Below are 22,023 nucleotides of genomic sequence, written 5' to 3'. Positions count from 1 at the left end.
CCGGAACAGCCGTGTCCTCTCAATGTAGTAGGCCGGGTCTCGTCTCACGTCTAGCGAGTGCCAATGCCGCTCCTCCTCCGACCTGTGCGGTTTTGGAAAAAATACGGGGAGGAAGATATCCTGATTATAATGGAACTGGGAGACCACCTTAGGTAGGAAGGCTGGATGGGGTCTCAACCGCACCTTGTCTTTATGAAAGATGGTGTAGGAGGGCTCCGAGGTTAAAGCTCTTATCTCAGAGACCCTCCTAGCCGATGTAATGGCCACCAGGAAGGCTACCTTCCAAGAGAGGACAAGCAGTGGGCATGTAGCCATGGGCTCAAAGGGGGGTCCCGTTAGTCTGGCAAGGACCAGATTCAGATCCCAGGGAGGCACCGGGTCACGGACCTGCGGGTAAAGCCTCTCCACCCCTTTGAGGAACCTGACTGACATAGGGTGGGAAAATAAGGACCTCCCTTCCAGCGGCTGGTGGAAGGCTGAGATGGCCGCCAGGTGCACTTTCAGGGAGGCAAGCGCTAAACCCTGGAGCTTCAGGTGGAGCAGATACTCCAGGATCACCTGTCTGGGCGAGCAGCTCGGTGGGATGCTCCGGGACTCCGCCCAATAGGTAAACCGTTTCCACTTGGCCCGGTACACGACCTGAGTGGAAGGTTTTCTGCTGCCAAGCAGAATCTGTTGGACCTGCGCCGAGCAGGCTCTCTCGCCCTCCGTCAGCCACAAAGCCTCCAGGCCATCAGGTGGAGGGAGTCCAGGTCCGGGTGCAGCAGGAGACCTTGGTCCTGGGAGAGCAGGTCGTAACACCTCGGGAGCGGCATTGGCGTGGCGATCGACAGGTCCAGCAGCATAATGAACCAGTGCTGTCTCGGCCAAGCTGGGGCAATGAGAATCACGTCTGCTTTGTCCCTTTTGATTTTCAAGAGGACCTTGGGCAGGAGCGGAATGGGGGGAAACGCGTACATGAGTGTCCCCGTCCAGTCTATGAGGAACGCGTTGGAGATGGAGCCCAGCTCGCGACCCTGGAGCGAGCAGAACCTCGGGCACTTCCTATTCCAGGATGACGCCAAAATGTCCAGTTGAGGAACACCCCACTTGTGGAAGAGAAAAGTTATCACCTTTGGGTGCAGTGACCAGTCGTAGGGGGGTAGAAACAACTTGCTGAGGCGATCCGCCTCGTCGTTCCTGACCCCCGGGAGGTGAGAGGCAGATATATGGAAGTCGTGCCTCACCGCAAAGTCCCAAAGTCGAATGGCCTCCTGGCAAAGGGCCAATGACTGTGCTCCCCCCTACCTGTTAATATGGAACATGGCCGCTGTATTGTCCGTGAGGACCTGCACCATCCTGCCCCTCAGGAATCTGAGGAACACCTTGCAGGCCAACCGGACTGCCCTGAGCTCCCAGACGTTGATGTGGAGGTTCTTTTCCTTCTCTGACCAGAGCCCCTGGGTGCTCAGGTCGGTGCTGATGTGGGTCCCCTACCCCACGTCTGAAGTGTCCGTAATTAGGGTGACCGATGGAGCTAGATCCCGGAATGGAACCCCTCTCAACACCTCCCCGGGAGTCCTCCACCAGTTCAAGGAGGCCTGGCTGGTGCATACACTGAGGCTAACCACACCTGGAGAAGCCTGAGTTTGAGGCGAGCCACCCCCACCACATACGTACAGGCTGCCATGTATCCCAACAGCCTAAAGCAGTGGCTGGCTGTCGTTGTGGGGCACCTGTGTAGTTGGGCGATTATCGTGGCCATCGCCTCAAACCAAGGCTGTGAGAGGAAGGCTCTGGCCCGAGTAGTTTATGAGCAGCCCCAGGCTGGTGCATGTCGCTCAGGTGAGGGATAGGCTGTTCTGAACGTGGGCCCTGGACCTGACCCTGATCAGCCAGTCGTCCAGGTAAGGGAAGATCTGCACCCCCCTGCGGCGCAAGTGGGCCGCCACTACCACCATGCACTTCGTGAAGATCCTGGGGGCGGACTAGAGGCTAAAGGGCAGGGCCGAGAATTGGTAATGGCAGCCAGCTACCATAAACCGGAGGAAGTGCCTGTGCCTGGGAAGGATGGAAATATGGAAGTACGCATCCTTTAGATCAAGGGTGGCATACCAATCTCCTGGATCCAGAGCAGGGATAATGGAGGCTAGGGAGACCATGCGAAACCTGAGACGCCTGATAAACTTGTTCAGTCGGCGGAGATCTCATATGGGTCTCAGGCCTCCTTTTGCTTTGGGGATGAGTAGAATCCCTTCCCTATTTCTTGTGGAGGAACTGCTTCCACAGCCCCAAGGAGAAGGAGGGAATTCACCTCCTGCAAAAGGAGTTGCTTGTGAGATGGGTCCCTGAAGAGGGACGGGGTGGGAGGGTCCAGGGGGAAAGCCGTAAACTGAAGGGTGTATCCCCTGAGAACTACGCCGAGGACCCAATGGTCTGATGTAATATTCTGCCACTCGGCTTAGTAGGGTCTGAGCCTTTCCGCAAACGGGAAATGTGGATCCAAGAGAGAGGTATCGGTGCCACCCTCGGTCACACCATCAAAATTGTTTCTTTGAGTTGGGCCCTTTAGAGAGCCCTTGCTGGGAGGCTGCGGATGATCTGGAGTGGTCGCGGCGTCCAAACCCCCTACTCCTGTCTCGGCCCCCTATGGGGCTGAGAGGGTCTGGGGGATGGCCTAGGGTGCAGTTGGGCCAGATGTTGGGGCTGTGGCCGAGACTGACGCCTCGAGGCCTGGGGGGTGTAAAGTCCCAAGGACCGGAGCGTAGCCCGTGAGTCCTTTAGAGCGTGCAGCTTCTCGTCTGTTTTGTCCGAGAATAGGCCTGCCCCATCGAAGGGCAGGTCCTGGATAGATTGCTGCACCTCCTGGGACAGCCCGGATGACTACAGCCACGAACACCGCCGCATCGCTATCGCAGAGGCCATGGCTCTGCTGGCAGTGTCCGCAGCGTCACTGGCAGTTTGCAACACCATCCCTGCCACCATGACGCCCTCCTCCAGGACTGTGGCAAAGTCTGCCGCCTGGTCCCGGGGCAGCCCCTGTGTGAACCACCTCATTGAGTTCCATAGGTTCATTTTGTATCGACGTAGGAGGGCCTGATGGTTCGCTATTCTCAGTTGTAAGGCCCCGGTGGAACAGACTTAGCGGCTGAACAAGTCACGGTTTTTATTGTCCTTGTTCTTAGGTGTGGTGTCCAGGCCACCTTGCCTGTCTCTTTGGTTGGCCACATCAACCACCAGGGACCCCAGGGCTGGGTGAGTGTACAAGAATTCAAACCCCTCTGCTGGCACACACTACTTTTTCTCAGTGCCTTTAGTGGTGGGGGCAACCGAGGCAGGGGTTTGCCAGAGAGCCTTGGCCAGTTTAAGGACACTCATGTACAGGTGGGGCCACTCTCTATGGTCTCGCTGACCCTACCACCCCAAAGAGGGGATCCTCCTCCTCTGAGAGCTCCTTAAGTTCGATATTCAAGTTATTGGCCACCCTTTTAAGGAGCTCCTGGTGGGCCCTAAAGTCTGGGAGGGACGCCCTGTGGTCTCTGGCAGCCACCTCATCGGGGAAGAGGAGGAGGATTGTGGAAGGGGCCCCACGGAGGGTCCCTCCTCAGGGTCCGATTCCTCCTCCGAGGAATGGCCCTTGGCCTGTTGGCTTGGTGGGGGGGCACTGGCTGTGCCACTGAGGATGGGACAGATACAGTGCCTTGCCCCATCTGCATCCCTCATGGGCCCCAGTATGGCCATTGCCAGGGCCCTTGCGACCAGCCCAGTGCCGACATCGGTGCCAGCTGCGGGGCGTCATGGCAGGACTTGCCGTTGCGGGACCCGGAGCCGCTGGAGCGGTGCCGACAGTGTTTATAGCTTCTGCTCATCTTCTCTGGGGACCGGCCTCTCGACGACCCCGATGAGGTCGATGAGCGTCGGTGCCGTCGCGAGCGGTGCCGATGGGTGGATGCACGGCCCGACGAGCTGGAGGAAGAGGACCTCCATCTCGGCACCAAGGACTTCTGGTGCTGCTTGCCCTTCGGGGACCGGGAGCGGTGCAGTCCATGCCGCCTCGGTGCCGAGCCCGACTCCGAGGACGGCCATCGGCGACGTGTCGAGGCGGCCTGTACTGTCGGTGCCGGGTCCTTCGGCACCGGGATCTGTGCTGGACTCCGCACTGGGGATCGGGACCGGTGCTGTGGTGGTGAAGGCCTCAGTGCCGGGGTGCAGGAGCGGGAGCTGTGCACACTGCGTGAGGCGGACTTGGATCGACACTGCCTCCAGTGCGATGCCTCCAGTGCCGCGGACCGTCCTCGGTGCCACGGAGAAGAGGAGCTTGATGATTCGTAGTCAGAGCTGCGAGGGGAGCCGCCACGCTTTACCCTCTCCGGCCATCTGGAGGGAGACTTCGCCTCTGACGGGGGTCTCGACCATCCACCTGAGGCACCCAGCGCGGGTTTATCCCAGGACACCGGTCCCTGCACCCTCGGCCGAGGGGGTGACTGAGGCGTAGGCATGGCCATTAAGGCGTGTGCCACGTGGAATGCCTCCGGCAGCGACGGTCCTTGCAAGGGCGCTCTCCCACCCCCAGGAGTTGGGGAAGGCTCCCTGCATGGAGATGCAGGCACTGGAGTAGACTCAACGGGCCGTGGCTGGTGCATCTCCTGGCTCCACCCCAGCCAGGCAGGTGGTGTGGGGGAGCCCTGGCACTTGGCGCCCTGGCGTTTCTGTTTCTTGAGCACTGGAGACTGGCGGCGACGGGTTGACTCTGGTGCCGGTGGAGCGCTCCGCACTGAGGAGACGCTCGGTGCCGCGATGGAATGTGCCGGTTCAGAGTCTGGGCGGAGCGGCATCTCCATCAAAATAGCCTTCAGCCGGATATCTCATTCCTTTTGAGTCCGCGGCTTGAAGGCTTTGCAAATTTTACATTTGTGTCTACGATGCTGCTCTCCCAGGCATTTAAGGCAGTGATCATGGGGGGGTCGCTTACAGGCAGAAGTTTGCCGCAAGCGGCACAGGATTTAAAACTAGGAGAGCCGGGCATAGTCCAACCCTAAGCCCCTAAGGGCGCTTCTATTCTAATTCTAACTATCTACACTTAACAAACACTTAACTCTAACTACTCAAACTATTTAACAATGATTGCAGTCTGTAAGGGGAGTGCTACTTGCTAAAAGGCAAGAGGTTCCAGCAACCATCACGGACAGAAAGAAGGAACTGAAGGCCCGCAGGGTCAGCGGTGCCTCACATACCACAGCATGAGCACGGTACTCCAGGGGCACCTAAGCCAACCTTACGGGGTCTGCTAAAGGGAAAAAAGTTCCGGGAACCAGTGCACGGTGGCATGCACTCACCTACATTGGAATGCATATGAGCAATCACTTGAAGTAGAAGAATTATACCAAGCTGTTACCATCAGCAGATCTCAAAGCACTTTAAAAAGGAGGTCACTATCACTATTCCCAGTTTACAAATGGGGAAACTAAGGTGCAGAGAGGGGCCCTGCCTTGCCCAAGATCACTCAGCAGGCCAGGGGCCAATCCAGAAATAGAATCAAGCGTTCCTGAGTCCCAGCCCAGTGCTTTAGCTGCTAGGCCACACTGCTAGTACCTTAGGCATTTTGGCAAATTATCTTAAAAATCCACCTCTAAAAAGGATAGGAGTGAAATGTTGTGATGAATGAGGATTTTGAAAAAACTGATGGTGAATTGCTAAGGATAAAAGGAGTCCGAAGGTAAAATAGGTAAAATATTGAGTTTCTAACCTAACAGGATTTGGGGATTACTTAACTAAACATACAGTTGTTACAACTGCAACCTTGTTGAATTCTAGAAATTAGTCATTTTCAGTGTTTAGTTTAATGAATGTAGTGATTTATGCGAGATCTGATTACAAGAAATGGAGGTCTTAACATTTGACTATGATATGTTATCTAATATTCTGGCAATACAGGTATTACTAGCACTTTGTAATCTTTTATGTATGATAGGCAATGAGGGTAAAATACGAAGTGGTTGGGATAATTATTAATCTGAACACACTGTAAACTGTTTTTGAAAGCTTTTTCTGTGTAAACAAAAAAACCATGATGCAGTCAGTGGTTAATCTCTTATTGTTTTAACAAGGAAGTTGTTGGTACAAGCTCAGGGGTGTGTTTTTTTCACACTCCTGAACAACAGAAGTTTTGCCGGCATAAGTGGTAGTGTTGATAAGGCTTTACAGTCTTTGGTATGTTTCCTAAAGTTCCAGCTCCTGAAGTCATGTGAATAAGCAAAATTATTGATTTACAATAATAAGTTTCTCGGATTCATGGTAGATCACAGATTTAAAGTGTGACCAGGGTGTAAGAGCTGGGTGGGAAATGGTTTTCCCCTCCCATTAAAAGTTTCAAGATATTGAAAAGTGTTCCCGTCCTAAATCAAGATGAAAAGTCAACATCTCAAAAATTTTCATGAACTGAACATCGGATTTTTTGGTGTGCTTTGGATCATTTGCAACATTTCATTTTGATTGTTGACCATTTTAAAATTTAAAAAATTTTTTTTTATTACCGTTAGTTTAAGTTTCTATATGAAAAGTTGTTTCAAACAAGAAAACTGGAAATTTTCACTTAAAAAGACATTGGAATCTTTCATTTAAACAGTGTTATGGTATGTAGACACATTTTTTGTAAGGTATGCAACAACAGATTAAAAGATAGTTCTGTTCTATCATAGATGATTCAGTTCTACACTTGCATGCCTTTTTAGTCCTCTGTGCAGAACTGCACTAGATTAACTCACCTCAAGAACGCCACAGTGTTTCTATCTAGCTATGATCTAGCTGATTTTATGTGTATGTGTGAGGTTTTAGTAGCTGCATGGTATCAGAATGCAAACCTCAAAGAGCTGTGTTAAACACCTATAGTTTACTTAATTCACTATAAGAACTGGACAGAATTCTGGCCTATGAGCCACCAGTTGGACCACGTTTTAATTCTGGGGCATGCAATGCATGGACTGCCAGCTCTAAGTGCTAAAAAGTCATGAGTCGGACCTGCACAAAATCATGAGATTGGCTTTCCTTAGAATGATGAGTTTTTCTCCCTGAAAAACAAGATCTTTTAGGTCCTTTTTATTTGCCTTCTGGTATCTGATCTTAGATTATGCTTATGTCAAATTTCCAAGCTTTTCTCTGCAATCATGAGGGCTAGGGCCATGGAGAATCAGGGCATTATTTTTTGAAGTTCTGTTTACATCTGTCAAGAACGATCACGCCATCCTATAATCTGCTTTGCTGTTACACTGAATCCAGCACAACCTGAGAAAACTGTTTAAAGCCAGGCCTTTAAGATGGTCAAGGATAAAATAAATAAATAATCATGAGTTCTTATGTAATATTATTAATAATAATAATTCCTAGCTCGGTGGTTCTCAACCCGTGGCCCGCTTGCAGCTGAATCAGGACACGGCTGTGGCCCATGTGACATCCTCAGGGCCATGCAGGTATGTGTGTGCATATAGTGTGGATGCAGCCCACATAACACAGAGCGGTGCATATGTGGCCCACAATGGTAAATAGGTTGAGAACCACTGCCCTAGCTTCTACATACCACTTTTCATCAGATCGCAAAGGGCTGTATAAAGGAGGTCATTATCGTTATCCCCATTTTATAGATAGGAAAACAAGGGCACAGCGGGGAGGTGACCTGCCCAAGATCATCCAGCAGGCTTGTGGCCAAGTCAGGAATAAAACCTAGGTCTGTTTGACCTCATCTGTTGTGCACATGAATTATTTAACAGCAGGAAAAATGGAGATGGCATGATTTATAAATGCAATTACACCAAGTGACCTGGCAGAAAAGGTTCTATACAAACAGGACTTCAAGCAGGAAACGGGACGTAGGGAGGTGAAACTGGCAAAGGGCTTCTGCTGCAGAATCAACAGCTCTTTCTAAACCAGTCTGGCAGTGCTAGATGCAAACAGAAGACAGCAGAGCTCAGCGCAAATCCCAGCCAGAGCTGTCAGGCTCCCCAGCTCAGGCGTTGATGGGAGTTGGTGCTGTAATGTGTAGAATTTAAGTTAATTAAATGGATGTGTGAGAAGTGGAGCCCTTGTCATTGCAGAGAAAAGCTTGGAACAATGAGCCCTAAACCTTCAAATACCAGAAGATAAAAACTGAATTGCTTATTAAACATCTCACGATTTTAAGGGCAAGCTCATGACTCATTATGTTTAAACACATGGGGTTCACAATACTTCAAGCAGATACTTTTTCCCAGTATTAAATTGCTGCTAACTATTAATAGGCAACCAGCCTCCCTCAGAAGGCACCTGTATTTTCTAAAGTTTACTGTGATGGTGTAAAGAAACTAGGGCTTTTGTAACCCCTTAGGAACTGTTATGTTGGAAGGCGTTAGTGGCTGCCATCAAGCATGTCTTTGATCTGTGAGCAACCTCAGACCTCATTAAAGATGATGGGTGCACTGGCAACCCTGAATTCAGGCTAAACTGAAGAAGCAAGTAAGCTGCTTTATGGAGTAAGATAGCTGGAATTAATAAGAAGCCATTGCCCAAGGCATGGGGACAGAAGAACTGAGCAAAAACTAATGCAGGGAGAATAAGAAGGGTTTCCCTTGGCACTGATTGTAAATGCAAGGGATGGAGCATTGATTGCTTTTTTGCTCTGACACACCCAGCTGCAACCAAAGAAAAAGCCAGTAGACAGGGAGAGAAGCAAGAGTGAGTGTGGGCCCTGGGAGGCAGAACTGGGACAGAGCAACTTGGGGCACAGCTGTCTGGAGAGGCAGGCTTGGAAATTGTGAGCAAGGAAAATGCTTGCTTGTTCCTATTGCAGTCAGTGACATGGGACCTTGTGGATATTCTTTGTAAATAAACAAGGTTGCAACCGTGATCATGCCCCCTCACATCTTCAATTTCCCCTCCTATTGGAAACTGCCCATCAAAGACCTCAAATGTTGGTGGATCACTCAGGCCAAAGGGGCTACAGTATTAAAGCAAAGACACCGCAGGGATTTGAACCCCATCCTGGAAACCAGGAGTGCCAACCACCAGCATCTTTTGCTTTTTTTGGTGTGCTAATATAGTAAAGGAGAAAAGCAAAACCTGAGACAACAGTCTGTTCTCCCAGGAAAAGAAAAACCTTAAGTAATGGGCATCCCTGACCTGAGAGATCGAATCAGATAATCTACCAAAACTCTGCTACCTGGTACTGGATGCTGTCCATAAGTATGCTATTGCTTGTGATGGATGCTAGATTGGTAGGGAATTTTCTGCCTAGATGTTTTTGCACATGGTTTCTACCAAAAAAAAAAAAAAATTCTGGGGGAGAATTTTAATGTTGCCAATATTTACCCATTGGGGTAAAACCAAATGAAGGTGACACATTTTGGTTTATCCCTAATTGAAACATTTTGGTTTGTTTTGGGTCACTTTGACATCAGTCTGCCCAAGCTGCTGTATGCCTCATGCTCTCTATCTCCTTGGTGGGCTGAGCTCCCTGGCTGAACTAAATATTTCCCACAATGCACTAGCCCTTAGAGAACAGGGGCGTAAGACACATTGGCAGTTTAGGAAGATGCAGTTCGATGTTGAACCAAAACAAAATGTTTTGACATTTGCAAACTTTTTTTTGTTTTGCAAAAATATTTTGACATTTCATCTTGATTTCAGACCAAAAACAAACAAATACTGAATTTTCTGATTTTCTATTAGCTCTACAGATTGATTAGTTGGCAGTGGATTGATTGCTAGTGAGTTAAGATTGTGTTCATCTTTCCTTGTAAAGGAACTTTTGACCACAGAGATACGGGGACACAGTTTTGCTTAAACTTCACAGGTTTTGTTCCATACTATTGACGGCAGTTTGCCACTGTTCTAACAGGATGAAGGAAAAGCATTTTAAGAGGTTTATGGTGACTCCATTTTGGTTATTGAAGAGTGCTATTTCTAACACATGAAAGATTTTTTAAAAAATACAAATATTTTGAAAGGACAGACTTCATGGCAGACTAACTTGATTAGAAACACTAACTGCATTTTCAGTATGTAGAACTCTCGTCTTCAAATCAATATGAGACCAGATTTAGTTTTTCTAATGTTACTTTGAAAAATTGAAATAATCCACAAAAGACACCATAAAAGGTAGAATTTTCTGATAAATTCTGATTAAATCCACATTTAAACTTGGTCAGAAAATCTTTTTTTCTATTAATTCCTGTGTATGTTGTATTTAAACCTGTTATAATCTCCCTTCAGTATTAACATTTTACTATACACATTGACTACCAATTCCTTATTAAGTAGATGATTAAAAAAAATCCATTATCATTTAATCTGGTCCAGAGCATAAAATACCACACAATCTGAATTATTCCACATTCAACTGATATCTATTTTTGTTTTTATCAACACTGACAACTTGCAAATGTTTTTGTCTTTAGGAATTTCTCAGCAATGTTTTATAGTCTCTTTCTATTCAGTCTTTTATAATCAGTTTTGTCCTTTTGAGACTTTTACTAAAAACTGCACAAATTCTCAGTTTCACATTCCAGTGACACAAAGATAGCTAACATCTCTACACCCTGCAATTTAAGCCATTCTTAACCAATACATTCATTAGATTAAACAACTGAAAATGACTGTTTTGGATTCAGTGAGGGTTTTAGTTGCAATGACAATTTCAAAATATTATTTAAAAAACCCGATTAGTTTAAATCAACTTTGAATCGATAAAGATACCTTGAGACCTTCTTTTCAGATTTAGAAATTTTGCATAATTTTTTCCTATATCTTTTGTCTTTCCTCCTCCATTTGATATTTAAAGTTTTGGCCCTTTTTGAATGTTTGTTTCATTTTACCTTAATAAAAGCTCAGAATATCCCTAAAATTTCTCTTCAGCTTGTACCATCTCAATAGCCTATTTAAGGCAGACAACCCTTATGCTCCTGTAACTTGATCCTTTCTTGAAAATAATGTTATTCATTGGATTCAAAACTGAAAATCACAAATTTCAGGATTCAGAAGGCTTTAGCTCCAGCACTATCAAATTTGTTACCAAATTGAACTTTAGTAGAAGATATTTTAAGAGTGTTTCAAACTCATAGGCTTATTTATTATGATGAGAGAGGAACAGCTAGCCACTCAAATCAAGATTTTTCTGTATCATCCATTTTTTGTTTATCAAAACATTATTACAACTTCTGGACCCTCCTTTTATTTTTTGCAGTTTTCTATTTCTCCTTCAGTTTTTCCTGCTACTATTGAAATTTTTAGCTATTTTAGTTTTCAGTTGTTGATTTAAGAATTTGCCTAGATACCTCCAGGGATAATGCAGTACAATTGATGTACATTTCTCCTTATTGTCACCTGAACCATTTTCTCATAGTACCCTTTTAGACGTCATTATTAAATTGAAATCAAACCCTTATTTCACTTGAAAGTTGATGGTGTTCTGAACTGGCCACTGTATAAGCAACAAAATTCTTTGCAGATAATTATATATTCTCTATGCTCGAATCAGCATATCTCCTTTCACATGGAAGACTATTTACTCATTTACTCATCTGAGTAGTTCCCCTTTTATTTCAAGCAGGAGTACTCACTCAGTGTGAGCAGGGTATAATTAGGTCCTTGAGAAATCAGATCAATTAAAATGTAATGTTGTCACTAAAAACAACACAGCTTTCCTGATTTGTTGAAGATAGAGTAAATATAAATATCTTTGCTGTAAGGCAGGTCTTGCTCTAAAACCTGTTAAAATGCTAGATAAGGCACTTTGAACCTTTATTTTATTCAGTTTTATTTCTATTTCATTTATTTTCTTTAACAAGAAGGAGCTCTGTAAAAGCAGTTTGGATTTACGTTTCAAGTTATTCTTTGCACCTTTTACATTAAAGCAACAAAATTTGTTTTAGAGGGTTATTCTTTCTTTTACAAATTAAGATTTCAGCATAATTCTTTAAAAATTAAAGGAAAATGTTTTAATAATCCTCAGAATATGCTTTAGTCAGAACAGAAGTTTGTTTACCTGAGCTATTTGAAATAACCAAAAATCTCTATAGTTTGAGATCCACTTGGAAATTGCTATTACTAAGGTTTTTTATAATGAATTTTCAAAGAGGAGATTAAAATCTATTTTACAATACCCTTATGGATTAGAAACAAGATCTGTCATTCTGACTTCATAAGAGGACTTCTGTATTAACTCCCCTTAGGGCTGAAGCTTGGTCGGTTGATTTGATCAGGGATGTGAAAAACAAAACACACACACACGCACGCACCAAGTGACTTAGCTATGCTGACCGAAACTCCAGTTTAGACGCAGCTATATCAACAGAAGAATGCTTCCATCAGTGTAGCTAGCTACTGGCATTTGGGGAGCTGGTGTTCTGACGCTGATGGAATAGCTCCCCCCCAGGCCTGCCGACAGCAGTTCCAGGCTCCAGAGCAGAGCAGTCAATGGCCCCCCTAGAAAAGGATGGCTGACGTCCGAGTGGGCTTCCGCTGGAAGTTTTAACTTATTTATTATGTGCCATGCAGGTTCCTGGGCGGCTGAGGAGGTGGGATCTGCTAGGCAGCTTCCCGGGTCCCTTGGACTCCCCAGGGAGATTACAGAGAAACTTGGGAAGCAGAGTGGCACATAATAAATAAACTCGGCACAAGGGAGGGGCAGAGAGCGTGAATGGTGGGGGCCTCGGGGGAAGGAGGATTGTGGAAGAGAGGAGGAGATGTATCTATCCTCCCATCTGCCCAGGCCCTTTTAAAATCGCCGGACCTCTGGGCAATTGTCCCCTTCCCCCTCACCCCCCAATCAGCAGACCTGCCCCCTACCGTCCATATAGGTTGTATCTACACTACAGGGTTATGCCAGCACAGCTACATTGATGAAGTGTAGACACAGCCTAAGGTCAGGTTTGCACTAAAACATTAGGTTGACCCAGCTGTGTCACACAGGGGGGTGAAAAATTCGCACTCCTATGTGATACAGTTAAGCCAACCTAACCTCCAGCATAGACAGTGGTAGTGGAATTCTTCCATCGACAGAGCTACTGCCTCTCTGGGAGGTGGCAGATCAGCTACAGTGGACAATGGAACTCCTTCCGTCGCTGTAGCAGGTGTGTACACCAGTGATTCTCAACCTATTTACTATTGTGGGCCATATATGAGGCTCTCTGTATGTTATGTGGGACGCATCCACATAATATATAGGATACCTGTAGGGCCCTGAGGGTGTCACGTTGGCCACAGCAGGTGCTTCTGTGCCACTGCAGTGTTTCTGTCGAACACACAGCCTCACTCTGCTGCACTAACAGATTCAGGCTGAATTCCTGGCCACTGAAAGCAGTGGCCAAATCCCCATTGAATTCAATGGAGGCAAGATTTTACCATCAGTGTTTAGTAATACTTGGAACAAGTTCCATAAAACTCCAACATCTTTGTAATTTCCCATCAATATTTCCTTATTAAGTCAGGGATTTTCTGATACTCAGTGTTTTGCCCTTTTGGACTTTGTGTCGAGGTCTCATTCCAGTTTTTGTCGTCTAAATTGCTTCCTCTGTATTCTACTGAAGACACCATTAAAACGTTTACATCATTTCAGTTGACCTGATCTTGTTTAGACACAACTAGTGAGTAAGTTACAATCACCTACAAATAACCTGATTTTACTACTAATGGACCAAATCTGCAAAAATCTTATTCAGAAAGAGTAACACTCACTCATGTGAGTGGTCCCATTTTTGACATCAGGACTCCTTGTGGGGTCCAACCCCAACCCTGCAAACATTTATCACAGTAAGGGGGCTATTCTTGTGCTTAAAGTTAAGCACCTATTCAGTGAGAGAGGGTTGCAGAATAAGGCCCATGATAAGTAATTTTTAAAAAAAGAATTCAATTCTAAGCCTGTATAAACATGGTTACATTTTGCCAACCACCCCCTTAAATCAATAGGTAATCGTTGAAAGTGAACATCTTTGCATATGTTACTTGCATTTCAAAAGTTTTAAAATAGATGCAATAGTCCCCTGGCTCCAATTTAACTTTCAAGATGACTTAGCAACTGGGATGTGTCATCCCATTTGAAAAAAGAAACAAAGGCCCTTTTTGATCAATTACCAGTCCTCATCAAAAGATGTTAATTCATAAAGCAATTTTAATGCTTCTTTAAGGGGATATCTCGGTCATGTCTTGTAAAGTAAATTTAAAATATTTTTGCAAAATTTAACATTTAATTTGAGTAGGGGAAAACTCCAACCATTTTGCCAAATATCTCAAGTAACTAAAGTTGACCTCAGTAATAAGTCTAGTCTTATTAAAAACTGGTTTGCTAAAACAGTAACAGATTAACCATATCCAATCTCCATATGATTTATTTTGATACAGACATTTTTTGATACAGAAATACTTGTTAATAAGAAAATCTTAATAAAAATATTTAATTTTTCAGTTAAACTAATTTAGAGCCTTTGTATTTTCCTTATTCCTATAAAGCAGTATTTTTGTTTAAGATAAATGTATAACCCTGTTAAAACAAGATTTCCTATATAATCCTTTATTAGAAGAAGCAGCATTCATTAGTAATTTCGGGAATTTCAAATTAATTGCAAAAGGAGTTGATATTTCAAAAATTATCTTTTAAATATATTCTTTTGATAAGAAAAAACAAAAAACAAAGAACTTATTTTTGATTAACTTGATAATTATAAACAACATCTGTTATTCCTGTTTCCAAAGACTTTTTTGCATTGATTCAGATTCAATACTGCCCCAGCGTATTCAGTACCATATTAATACTTTGAACAATGTGAGTAAAATACCAGCTCCAGTGTTAGACCACAGAGGGCAGAAACCTTTGAATTACTTTCTGAAGTATCACAATTCAAACCTGCCATTTTCAGGTCACCCATCAGCATTTTTTTGTTATGAATATCAAACACACATCCTATTTCATATAATGCTTTTAATTATTGTGTTGAGTAGGTGATTATAAAAAACACCAGTTATCATATCTTTCTGTTGAGACTGTAATCTGGATTTCAAATTCAGCTAGTACCATCCTATTGATTCTATTGAATCAGGTGAAATTCATGTTACTAATTTCTGGATTCAGCTAGGTTTTTTTTTTTGTTTTGTTTTTTAAATTAAAAAAAGTAATTACTCAAAATGCACTGTTAGCTGATTTAACAAATAGATTTTCAGCCAAAATTTTAAACAAAATTCTTATTTACAGTAAAGCAGAAATATCATCTAACCCATTGCTCCAAAGATATTAAGGTAATATCTATTTAATAAACTGTTAATAGCTTGAAATCTTGTTTTTAGCCTCAGTAATTTCTCATTAATATTTTAATTCTCCACCTAAATAAGGGTTTTCTTCTGAAGTTCAAAGTTGTGTCCATTTAGATACCCATCCTCTATTCTTAAAAATAGTATCTCCATTTATTGTCACCAATATATTGGTTTTCTCCACATTCTGCTGTAGACACCATTACAATACATTAAATCAATAGTAACCAGACCCTCTTTAGAAGCAACCAATATTTTGAGTTATACTGTCATCTCCACATATCCTGATTTTGGATACACTGGGCCAAAATTAGAAAATCACACCCACAAGAAGTAGTACGTACTTCAGTGAGACTACTTGCAGAGTAAGGTCTCAAACCTGCAAAGGACTTAAGCATGTGACTAATTGTAAGCATATGAGTAATCCCATTGTTGTCAACAGGAGTATTTGCATGCTTCAATTTTAACATGGCCTTAAGTGCTTTGCTGGAGGCAAGGACATAAGGACCAGAATTTCAAAGTGATTTGTGCTTTTGAAAAACCCACTAGGCACCTACCTTTGAAAATCTGAACCCAAGTTACTACTCAACATAAAGAAGGGCTGCAAGATCAGAACCATGAGAAGGAATATAATTAAGGGGCGGGGGGAGGGGAGACACCCACCAAGCAAGACTTTATTAACAAGGATATAATTTGCCTCTGTCAACTGTTCTATCTAAAAACTTTTTCAGCAATTACTTGCAACATTTCAATGATGAACTAGTGCAAGATCTGCATGTTAACAAGGTTTTAATATATGGTTTAATCATGACAAACTGCTTTTACTTTAAAGATGTTTTAATAACTGGAATATACCACCATAGTCAAAAATCTCTAGATCCCTTTTGATCATTCGAATGAAAGATCTTCATATGTTATCAGTTACTTAGATAATTTTTTCACTAAATTTGTTCTTTGTGGACTAAAGATTTTACAAGTGCTTAATGAAATAAAAATAGTTCATATATTTAACTTTTGTATCCCTTAGTGATGATTTTGATCAGGGAAAGGCACAATGATATAGAATATATCAGGTACTAAGGTGATTTTCTTGCTAACAATCTTTCATGCTAAGACAACAACAATAACCTGCATATAGTTAATTTTTATCCTTATAATGATTTTATTAGTAAAAAACCTTCATTAAAGGTTGAATTTGTGTGTCAAAAAAGCATATTGCCCAGTGAATTTTCCTTGTAGGAATCGCTATATGATTTTAAAGCCAAGACTTTTGTATAATACTTTAATAACTAAAACACATATTCCATAGTAAGCCCCAAAATGTAGACATAATCCAAAATTCAATAATTGAGTAGTTTTGATCTGTTCAGAAATCAACTCTCTATTTCCATGAGCTATTGAAAAAAAAATCAGTCTAGTTAAAACTGTTTTCTTTCTTACATTATTTTCTTGAATTACTTTGGGAGGAAAACCTTATGTTAGAGTAACCCAATGATTAGAAATAATTATTCTTATTTCCCAAAAAGACTTTTTTGTATTAAGGCCTATTAAACCCAACATTGCTATAAATATTTCTACCTGGTAGTATGTTGAATAATTTCAGTAAGGCTTTGTCTTCACTGCTTAAAACAATAAACAAAAAGTAAAAATAAAGTGTGTTTTTACCTCAAGGTAACTAAGATATGTGAGCCATCCTGAGGTGATAAACAAGGTACTTGAGTTTTACTACATGGTGAACTAGGCAAGGTCAACCCCAGACATGGGTATAAGGATGAGCGTGCCCAGTTGACCTCAATGGTGAAACTGATGTGCCTTGTCATAATTTTTTTTAACCTCAGGATAGCTGACATGTGTTAGGACCCTAAAGTAAAACACATGCCCCAAATCTAACATCGGATCACAAAGGGTAGAAACCTTGCAATTATTTTCTGAAGCATCACAATTCAAAACTGGCATGTTAAAGTCAACCAATATTCATGTGTTTCTAGGATCTAATTCTATTTCATGTTATATCTTCTATTTCTGGATTAAGTATATTTTAAAAGCAGCAATAATTATATAATCTCTATTTACAGTGTGTCAGATACAATATCATTTCAAATTCTGCTGGTACCATTCGTATAGTCTCTCTCAAGGAGATAGAGTCAACTAAGTTCTGTATTCAGCTAACGTTTTGTAGCTCTTTATTCAAAACACAACACTCACTAATAAGACCTGTTTTATCAAACCATTTCAAACAAAGAAGAAATGTTTATGTACACCACAATGAGAAAATATCACCTGAACCATCAACCCAAACCAAAATATTTGCCTTCTCTTTATTTTCAGTGCTTTGACATCTCATAATTGAAAACAAAACATTAGCAGTTTCCCATTAATTGGTTCTAATTCTTTCTACTGAAATCATGAACTTTTTTATATTCAGAATATTGGGGTGCAACAATCAACTATTTTAATCTGAACAGGCATTTTGCATTATTGTCCACCTAACAGCTTTCTCCATAGTCCACATTAGACATTATTCCTAAAATGTATGAACTGATAGCTCTTCATTCCCCCCTGACCCAATACTGTTGTGAAGTGACCACTGTACAAGCTAAACAGTTCACATGCAGGATAACCTGATTTTATTAATACTTAGCCAGAAATGGCAAGCACTAATCACTTCAGAAGAACCACTAATTTGAGTAAGTTCTAGCCAGCGTGAAGAAGAGTTACTGAATCAGGCCGCTGAGAAGTAATGTCATTAAATATAAATAAATAAAACTTCACACACATGCCTAGCAAATTATTATAAACAGAGCTAACTTTTGATTGGAGAAATATACAATATATAATTGCTGAAGCTAGAGGCCTTTGGATAAATTTCTTCTAAGTGTTTGCAAAGTAAATTAAAAGGTTTTAATAACTGCAGTATCCAGTTATGATCCTTAGCCACTTGGATGTGCCACCCTGAACCAGAGAAATTAAGGCTCATTTTGTTAATTTAATACCGATTTGACCCAAACACCTTCACATATCACTTGAAAATAAGGCCACGTTAGCACTTTCCTCTAAGGCAAAGCTTTTCAGGTGCTTCTGATATAATAATTAAATGTTGCAGCCCCAACACTTACATTTGACTATTTAAACACTCAGTGACTTCAAATCTCAGGTAATAAAAATAGCTTGTTTAAAAGAACAAGATTTTCTTCTTAGTACATTAACAGTTTAACCACTCACCTGCATAAATTAATCTTGATTCTTACAGAATGGACAGCAACATTTATTAATAAAAAGCCTTCCGTTAAAAAGTTTAATTCTTTTTTCAACTGAATCAGAAACTGCCTTGAGTTTTCCTGTACTCAATTTTCTTTTGGGGATCACTTATGCCCTTATTAAATCAAGACTTCTGAATAATCCTTTAGTAACCAAAAGAGATATAATTCCTTAGTTAACACTATGAAAACTCAATAACTCGAGCTATGTTTTAATCAGAAATCATAGAAAATTGACATGTTCTGTTACGTTATTTTGAGAAGAAAACCCATATTGTTTTAATATGCTGATGATCAGAAATATTATCAGTTTTCTGCACTTCTTAGGAGGTCTTGTTTTGTATTAATACCTGTCAAATCAAATACTCTACCATATTCAACAGTACTTGGAACAATGTGAGCAAAGCACCAAATCTAGCATCAGATCACAGAGCGTAGAACCCTCTGAATTTTTTTCTGAAGTGTCTCAATTTGAATCTGAGATATTACAGTCAACCACCAATATTTATGAGTTTCTGGTTTTAAATTATCTCATCCATTTCATATAAAACTTGTAGATTATTATATTTAGCAGTATTCAAAGCATCAATAATTACATTACTGCTGTTCATTGAGCATCAATAGACTAAGGTAATTTCAGACATTTGAGTTTTCTGTTCGAATCGGCATTTCTGATATTCAAAGCTTTGTCCCTTTTACGGTTATATGTATTTTGAAAGTAATGTTAAGAGTTTGCTGACATGTCCATTCTTACCATTAACTACAACTGAGATACCTTTCTCATTATCCACTCAACAATTTGGTCCTCATTTCCACCTTTCACATAAGCACCATTCACATATTTATATTGACAGTCCATCATTCCAACTGACCCAACACTCTTTTGAAGGGACAGCTCTCTAAGTGTCATTCACGTGCACTGGCAAATAATTTGATTTTACTAATACAGGGGCTAACTCAGCATGTCTCACACACACTGAGTAGCCCTATTCACTCCACTAAGACCATTTGCTTGAGATAGCGCTAGTCAGCATTGCAGAATCAGGCCTTTTATAAATATCAAAATTAAAGTAAAGCCAACCCTAAAATCCTGGCCTCATTGAAGTCTAATGGCAAAACCTCCTTTAGGCTTGGATTTTACCCAGTACTGAGTCCTATGGACCAAAGGAAGAGGTCCCTGACTGAGAATAAAGGATGAATGCAAACAGATTACTTTGAGAAAGGAAGAATGATCTGAGGATGTGGGAGACCTGGGTTAAAGTCCCTGCTCTGCTACAGACTTCCTGTGTGACTTTGGGCCTCAATGACTTTCCCCACATTAGAGAGGGGTATTTAGAGGATAAATACATTAAATATTATGAGGTGCTCACATCCCATGGTAAATAGGGAGCATATAAATACCAGAGATAGACACAACAATTTTTATTCCATTTACTAGCGTCTCTTCAATTTTGTTGTGGGAAACCTGAAAAGGGGCCTGAATCAAAGTCCACTGAAGTCTTTCCATGAGCTTCAATTGGAGTTTGATCTGGTCACAAGCAAGCTAACATACTACATGGTTTTGATAGCTCTGGAGAAGCCAGGAAACTTTTCTATTAATAATAGAAAAGGCTCAGTAAAAACGATCAACTTTATATCTAAGTAGTCTATCACTATATCTAAGTAGTCCATCATACGATTATCAAGGAAATGCTCAATATTATTTGTGTTGAGCACTTGTCAATCATTTAATGGGTATAAGGCAGTGTTAAGCAACCAGAACTCCTTCTTAAGGAAGCTTTTGTTAGTGAATTTTAAGTCCATACACTTTCTTTATGAACTGGGATACGTTCTGCTTTGTATTTTTAGTGTGTGTGATTGAGTCTAAAGCCTTTTGCACATACTACTCTTTAAAATGTTTTCAACAGAAAAATAGCTCAAGTTTTTAAATATATCTAGTACTATCTGGGACCAGTTGATCATTAAGAATTCAGCAACTGCTGTGTGCCACCTCAGTCCTGAAAACAGAGGCCAGGTTTGACAATGCAATACAGATTGGACGCCACCATCTTCACATGGGATTTATAGACGTAGTGGAATAGATTCTCTGCTGGTATTCAGTTGTGATAGCTCTCCTGAAGTCAATAGAACTATGACAATTTGTACCAGCTCAAAATCTGATCCACTCTATCTGTTGTAATACTGAGCCGTTTAGGTAACTGTTCTCAACATCACAAATATTATTTTCCTTTCTAAGACCAACATTTGTAAATATCCTTATAAGAAATATTTAGATTCATTTATGTTTTGCAGCCTTTAAAATCGACCAGAAAAAATAATCCAATTAATATACTCATTTACAGAATACCTGTTTTAAAACTGACCTCTGTTGTAACACAAAGCTTGTACCAAACAACTTTCTTGTTAAAACATTGATAGATCAATCACTGACTGCATCATGGTTTTTTGTTTACACAGAAAAAGCTTTCAAAAACAGTTTACAGTGTGTTCAGATTAACAATTATCCCAACCACTTCGTGCTTTACCCTCATTTCTTATACTACATAAAAGATTAAAGTGCTAGTAATACCTGTATTGCCAGAATATTAGATACCATATCATATTCAAATGTTAAGACCTCGATTTCCTGTTATCGGACTTTGTTTAAATCAATACGTTCATTAAACACTTAAAATGACTAATTTCAGAATGCAACTAGGTTGCAGTTGTAATATTTATATGTTTAGTTAAGTAATCCCCAAACTGTTAGTTTAGAAACTCAACATTTTACCCAACACGTTATACCTCAGTTCCTTTTTATCCTTAGCAATACATCATCCATTTTTTCAAAATTCTCATTCATCACAACATTTCCCCCTTTGACATTTTAAGTTGTGTCCTTTTTAGAAGTGGATTTTTAAGATAATTTGCCAAAATGCCTAAGGTACTAGCAGTGTGGCCTAGCAGCTAAAGCACAGGGCTGGGACTCAGGAATGCTGGATTCTATTTCTGGATTGGCCCCTGGCCTGCTGGGTGATCCGGGGAAAAGCAGGGCCCCCCTCTGCACCTTAGTTTCCCCATCTGTAAAATGGGAATAGTGATAGTGACCTCCTTTTTAAAGTGCTTTGAGATCTGCTGATGGTAACAGCTAGGTATAATTGTTAAATAAGAGTTGACATTTCTCCTTACTGTCAGAGCAGTTCCCCCCCTCCCCCCCATAGTCTCCTTAACATTTACACTAAGTGGCTGAGATTTTTGAATGAACCTATGAAATTTAGGTACCTAGGGCCCAAATCCCTTAGACATTGACTACACAAGAAAATTAACCAGAATAGTAATTGTACAGTAGTTCCTCATGTGGATTAATTCCAGAAGAGAAGTAGGGTTGGATGGGAAATAGTTTGCCAGTCCTGTTAGAAATTTTGACATTGTGGAATTTTTTTGTCCCCCAAATCAGGACAAAAGGTTCAAATGTCTACATTTCTTGTGAAAGAATTTTGGTGTTGGTCAATCAAAAACATTGTTTTCAGAATTTCAAAGC

This window comes from Emydura macquarii, unplaced genomic scaffold (assembly GCF_026122565.2).
Source record: "Emydura macquarii macquarii isolate MOO-44397 ecotype Brisbane River unplaced genomic scaffold, CSIRO-AGI_Emac_v2 contig_968, whole genome shotgun sequence".
NCBI lineage: Eukaryota > Metazoa > Chordata > Testudines > Chelidae > Emydura > Emydura macquarii.
Note: the sequence above shows the minus strand (reverse complement) of the source record.